The following is a 5,855-nucleotide window of genomic DNA, read 5'->3' as shown; positions in this document are numbered from 1 at the left end:
CAGTATTAGAGTAGTTTAGTGTGCTGTTCTTATGTATTGATGTACTGTTTCTTAGTTTTTGTTAATGTTTGTTGGTATGCTTATTTTCGTGCATTGTTTTGGCCATGTGTTCGTGAGTAGACGTTGATCCATCTGAGGAGCCCCAGTACCAGTACCCGGAGCAGCCGTCTTCGGAGCAGTTTGAGCAGCAGCCAGAGCAGTACGAGGAAGGCAAGTATAACATGAACAACCCATCACTTTTAATTACAATTTCATACTGCATTTTAATACTGTATGCCTATAAGGACTTTCCTAGCCACTTTATATCCTTTATATATATCCTTGGGTTGCATTTTGGTTAGTTGTGCTAGGTTGCTGCGCTATAACACACCCTGGTCCTTTTTAATTAATTTGATTAATGGTTTACTTGAATTTAATTCTGAGAGTGGCACTCTGTGTGGCTTGAGTGGCTCACTTCTCGTTAAAAGATGTTTTTTTTAGAAACATGGTTTAGGGGGCCAGCACGGTGCTTAGTGCTTGGTTGGCCACTCTCCATAAGGACCGGTTCATAGAGCGACAACCTGGGACAACAGCGCTACCACAAGGCTAGAATGGGATAGACTTGGCGTAATAATTAGATCTTTTTGGTTTGGAGTAACTTACCTGCGGGGCAAGAGTAGTAAGCTTCAATGGTCCCTGCTCCTCCGGCTTGGTCTGTGCTTGGATTGCGCTCCTGTGCTTGTACCCCCGGAGGTGGGCCCCATCGTCGCCGACCTAACTCTCGCGGTTACGCCTTACCAACGAGATTCTTTTTAAAGGCCTCGTAGTGAGTCGCTGGCCATCTCACCTAAGGAAGTGTGATGTACAACTGGCGTAGCTCACGACTTGTGGGTAAAGATGTGCAACCTCTGCAGAGTGTAAAACTGGTATACTAGCCGTGCTCACGGTTATGAGCGGCCCAGATCCTCCTTTTGATTAGTGAAGTTATCTCCTTCTGACGAGGGAGGTGCTTCTCGGGGTTTACCTTGGTGGCTTGGTCTTGGTTTGGTTCTCAGTAGTAGTATAATTAATTCTGATTAATTACTATGTAACCGGGTTAATGGTAATTCATCAACTCGTAGTAAATAGCTTTAATAAAATTTTGCCAACACTTAAAAGCTAATGCAGTTGAGTTAGCCAGCCTAGAGCCTCATAGTTTGTGTTATACTTGTTGAGTACAAGTTGTGTACTCACTCTTGCCTCTTCTCTACTTTTTCCTCTTGGCTACGCTACTGCTGCTCAGTTCCTGCCGACACGAGGGAGTTCGTCCAGCGCTACCAGGACTACAAGGACTTCTAGGTGCTTCATCTCCCAGTCGACGTCCCTGTGGCGCCCTGCTTCAGCTTCGGAGAGCTTTATCGTACTTTGTACTTCGCTTCCGCTGTATCAGACTTTTATGTCATTATTGTAATAAATAACATTCGTATTCGCTTTATTATGTCTTTTTACGTGATATGTGCTATGATATACTGTTCATTCTGTTGTATATACGTGTGACTTGATCCTAGCACGTATATGATTGCTCGGTTTATGTTCTTTTATAAACCGGGTGTTACACTTGAGTGGCTCACTTCTCGTTAAAAATGGTTTTTGTAGAAACATGGTTTAGGGGGGCCAGCACGGTGCTTAGTGCTTGGTTGGCCACTCTCCATAAGGACCGGTTCATATAGCGACAACCTGGGACAACAGCGCTACCACAAGGCTAGAATGGGATAGACTTGGCTTACTAATTAGGTCTTTTTGGTTTGGAGTAACTTACCTGCGGGGCAAGAGTAGTAAGCTTCAATGGTCCCTGCTCCTCCGGCTTGGTCTGTGCTTGGATTGTGCTCCTGTGCTTGTACCCCCGGAGGTGGGCCCCATCGTCGCTGACCTAACTCTCGCGGTTACGCCTTACCAACGAGATTCTTTGTAACGGCCTCATAGTTAGTCGCTAGCCATCTCACCTAAGGAAGTGTGATGAACCTCTAGCGTAGCTCACGACTTGTGGGTAAAGATGTGCAACCTCTGCAGAGTGTAAAACTGCTATACTAGCCGTGCTCACGGTTATGAGCGGCCCAGATCCTCCTTTTGATTAGTGGGGTTGTCTCCTTCCGACGAGGGAGGTGCCTCTCGGGGTTACCTTGGTGGGTTGGTTTTGGTTTGGTTCTCAGTAGCATCATGATTAATTCTGATTAATTACTATGTAACTGGGTTAATGGTAATTCATCAACTCGTAGTAAATAGCTTTAATAAAATTTTGCCAAGATTAAAAGCTAATGCAGTTGAGTCAGCCAACCTTAGAGCCTCATAGTTTGTGTTATACTTGTTGAGTACAAGTTGTGTACTCACTCTTGCCTCTTCTCTACTTTTTCCTCTTGGCTACGCTACTGCTGCTCAGTTCCTGCCGACACGAGGGAGTTCGCTCAGCGCTACCAAGACTACGAGGACTTCTAGGCGTTCGTCTCCCAGTCGACGTCCCTGTGGCGCCCTGCTCAGCTTCGGAGAGCTTTTACCGTATTTGTACTTCGCTTCCGCTGTATCAGACATTTTTGTCATTAATGTAATAAATAACATTCGTATTTCGATTTATTATGTCTTATTCGTGATATGTACTGTGATATACTGTTCATTCTATTGTATATACGTGTGACTTGATCCTGGCACGTATATGATTGCTCGGTTTATGTCCTTTTATAAACCAGGTGTTACAGTTCTTCAACAACTCAAGATATCATGATAGACACATTCAAGTTCACAAGCAAGAGCAAGGTATGAAATAACTTTTGTGCAGGATATTCTATCAGAAAGCTATCAGCTCACCTTAGTCCTGAGCTTTACTCGGGACGAGCAAAGGGCCAAGTGTGGGGGATCTTGTTGACGGTCATTAATGACCAATTTTGACCGTCAACTCTTGCACAAAAGGGAACCACAAAGTGGAATAAATGCTAGCATAGGGTTTATTTATCAACCAATTCCACATATGGTGCTTGAGAATGTGTGCAGGTGGTTTTGAACTAATTTTGCAGGTTTCAAGTACACTTTGGCCCGACATAAATCGTAGAAATTATCAGAGCACCGATTTAGGCTCAAATGGACCAAGTGTAGCCCAAGAACCCAGTTCAGACCACTCAAGACAGGTCAAGCCCAACTGGGTTAAGACAAGGAGGCCCAGGACAGTCTGCTGGACGAAGCTGGGGGCGGTTGGCCCACATGGCTGGCCGACCGACCTAATGGTCGGCCGACCAGGCCCATGGGCCCCACCACCTCAGCTTCGACATGTGGCGCCTCCCTACTGGTTGCTTAAGTCGGTTCCAGGTGCTTCAGCCCGTAGCTCCCTCATATAAATACAAGGGGGGGGGGGGTAGAGGAATGGAACACACACACACACACATCACACCCTCTCAACTCACCTTTCTCCCTTGGAGCTTGAGGCCTTCATCCTAGATGCTTAGGTAGACTAGGAGGTGTAGAAGAAGAGGAGGAGAGTGAGGAGGAGTCGGGGGAAGTGCCGGTCTGTCGGCACTCTTCTCTGCTTGTACCTCGACGGATGCTTATTCGGTTGTAAGTGTTCGAGATTTTCTTTGTTTGTTTATTTGGAATTAGAGTTTAGATCGCAAGTTATCATCTCTGCCTTATATTAGTTGATGTATATGCTAACGAGTAGCATTTGATCTTAGCTTAAGACCCCGGATAGAAAAGGGTAGTCTTGGCCAGGGCTAAGGTTAGTAGGGAAAGGTGTAGACGTGGTGTCTAGGCTAGACTATACCACTCAGTTGTCTGATAGTCCCACAGTTTGTAGAGGTAGCCGGCAGGTGGTGACAGCCCTGTTCGAGTCTTTTAGTTATCCTCCACGTTCGGATATCAGATAGAGCACATATTAGAACTATCGATTTGCATAAGTCGGTCGATACCTTTAGCTCGAAGTATAAAGGCGACGTGATCTCTTCTTCTAGGCATAGATTCTAGATATAGAAAGTCCTCTCTTCTATCTTATCCACACCGGCGCGTGTGTCCTTGGATGAGCCTAACCTATAGATAGCGTACTCGCGTTCCTCAGTGGATACGATACCCTGGAATACTCTTGGGTGAAAGCTACAGTGGTATCTGTGCGCTTGCGGATTTTATTCGTGACGTTGTAAAATACCAACAGTGTGATCAAAGTTGAAGTCAAAGATTGAGCAACTGATCACTGGGGTTCCAGGATCCTCTCATATTGTAGCTACTAGTTCACCCCACGTGCTCCTTCTGGGGCGTGTGAGCTTCTCTGCGTAGCTGGTGAAGGGTGCTTTGCTGGGAGACTTCTCCCACATAGCATTTATGACGTTGACACTCTCTAGAGTCAATTCGGGTTGCTCCGGAATCTTCCCTAGTTCAGCAGCAGGAGTAGCAGCAGCCAGCTGAGCCAACTGAGTTTCAAGCATCTTGTTGAAACTTAGCTGGTTCTTGATGGCTGTGGAGGATCCGTCCATCTTGGCATGGATGGTCTCCATGGATTTGTCTGTAGCGGCCAACTTCTTCTGAAGGGACTCATTGATCTTCGCTTGGCCGTAGACAAGATCCCTTAAGGTAGGTTGGTTAGGATTGAAAGAATTTGAGTTTCCATTACCTCCTTGATATTCCACCCCTGACCTCCTTGTGGACGAAGCCCATTGCTATTACCATTAAGACATAGTGCTTCTTTTGGGTTTCCGGGCAGTTGTCACCCGAATATCCAACATTCCCGTAGACCTCGCATGTCATGCGAGTTTCTAAGGCTTGAAGTGTTTGCAATTGAGCCTTATCTTGGGAATAATCCTCGAATTTCTTGAGGAGGAGATCAATTTTCATCGGGAGCATATCAGCCTCCTTGATGGAGTGCATGCCTTGCTGATGTGGTTGGAGATGATCATCGCTCCAACCTTGGTTGGACACCATCTTCTCGATCAATGATGTAGCTTTTTCAATGGTCAGCGAGAAGAAAGCTCCACCCGCAGCGGCATCCACATGATCACGGGAAGATTGAGTCAACCCGTTGTAGAAGTTTTGGAGAATGAGCCAATTGTCCATTCCGTGGTGTGGACACGCCAGAATGTACTCCTGAAGTCTCTCACAAGCTTCAGGGATTAACTCATTTGATGCCTACTGGAAGTTCGAAATCCTTCTGCGAAGAGCATTGGTTTTGCCCGTCGGGAAGAACTTCGCGAGCAACGCCTTGGCACATTTGTCCCAAGTGTCCACAGCAGCCTTGTTAGCATAAAACCATTGCTTTGCTCTCCCTGACAGAGAGAACGGGAACAATCAGAGTCGGATAGCATCCTGAGATACTCCCTTGACAACAAAAGTACTGCAGAGCTCCAAGAACTGTTAGAGATGAGCGCTGGCATCCTCATTGGCCTTGCCATAGAAAGGGCTGACCTGCACCATCGTAATGAGACCCATCTTGATCTCAAAATTCTCTGCTGACGACGATGCAATGACTGGGCCATAGCTTGAGAAGCTGAGTAATCACGGAGTGTCTTCTGGGCCATAGCTTGAGAAGCTGACGACGATGCAATGACTGGTTCGGCTGCCGAGAGTGGTCTCCGTGGAGATACGAGACGAGCTTGAGTCCTCCTCAAAAGTGACTCTGGATCGGAATGAAAGTTTTGTGGCAAGTCGAAACTGGTCATATGCTACCCTGTTTTCACATCAACAAAGACAGAAAACAAAGCCATATTAGCATGTTTAGCAAGCGAATACCAATTTCGATTTTGTTCATAACTTTGTCTATATACTTCAATCTGTGCCTTCCCCGGCAATGGCGCCAAAAATGCTTATTGGCGCCTACCAATGTCACCACCAGGAAATGGCGATGACGCCCACAGACACCAATTGGGGTG

General features: G+C 46.3%; 1 non-coding gene across 1 annotated transcript; it reads left to right on the top strand.

Annotated features, from left to right (window-relative positions):
- Positions 1-5,041: 5,041 nt before the first annotated feature.
- Positions 5,042-5,148, top strand: LOC120668235. The gene has a single exon (XR_005672332.1). It is a non-coding gene; the product is annotated as a small nucleolar RNA R71 (small nucleolar RNA).
- The last annotated feature ends 707 nt before the right edge of the window (positions 5,149-5,855 follow it).

Source organism: Panicum virgatum, chromosome 3N, assembly GCF_016808335.1.
Source record: "Panicum virgatum strain AP13 chromosome 3N, P.virgatum_v5, whole genome shotgun sequence".
Taxonomy (NCBI): domain Eukaryota; kingdom Viridiplantae; phylum Streptophyta; class Magnoliopsida; order Poales; family Poaceae; genus Panicum; species Panicum virgatum.
The sequence above is the reverse complement of the archived record's forward strand: the minus strand, read 5'-3'. Positions and strand labels throughout refer to the sequence as shown.